Source organism: Microcebus murinus, chromosome 22 (assembly GCF_040939455.1).
Source record: "Microcebus murinus isolate Inina chromosome 22, M.murinus_Inina_mat1.0, whole genome shotgun sequence".
Classification (NCBI taxonomy): domain Eukaryota; kingdom Metazoa; phylum Chordata; class Mammalia; order Primates; family Cheirogaleidae; genus Microcebus; species Microcebus murinus.
In genome coordinates this window covers 27,418,021-27,418,516 of record NC_134125.1, presented here as the reverse complement: position 1 = coordinate 27,418,516, position 496 = coordinate 27,418,021, and the positions used below count along the sequence as shown (strand labels likewise).

Here is a 496-nt window from a genome sequence, read left to right as displayed (position 1 = left end):
CAAAGATTCCTGCGTGTAGCCCATAGAACCCCAAAAGCAACGGGACGAGTTCTGGTCACATACTCCCTCAAAATGACATCCTGGCCTTCTTCTGGAACTCCCTCCCCTCTCAGACTCTCAAGGTTTCCTCCAGCGTGTCGGTTCCCACAGAGCAGACCTTTGGTCTGAGACCTGACAGTCCAGATGCCACGCATGCTGCCGCGTGGCGGCGGTGTCGCGGCTTGGGACAAGAGGAGGCCCCACGGTGCGGGCTGGGGCGCCAGGCACCGCGGGCGGGCGCTGAGGGTGGGGGTGACCCCCACCCCGGGCCGCCGCCGCGCTCCCAGAAAGGGGACAGAACAAGAGGCAAAAAAAAAAAAAAAAAAAAAAAAAGCAGCAGCCTGTGGCACCCGGTATTCCCAGGCGGTCTCCCATCCAAGTACTAACCAGGCCCGACCCCGCTTAGCTTCCGAGACCAGACGAGATCGGGGGCGTTCAGGGTGGTGTGGCCCTAGAC

General features: G+C 61.1%; 1 non-coding gene across 1 annotated transcript; it reads right to left on the bottom strand.

The window, feature by feature from the left end:
* Positions 1-377: 377 nt before the first annotated feature.
* On the bottom strand, positions 378-496 carry LOC142863572 (5S ribosomal RNA). Its single transcript, XR_012914342.1, has one exon. It is a non-coding gene; the product is annotated as a 5S ribosomal RNA (ribosomal RNA).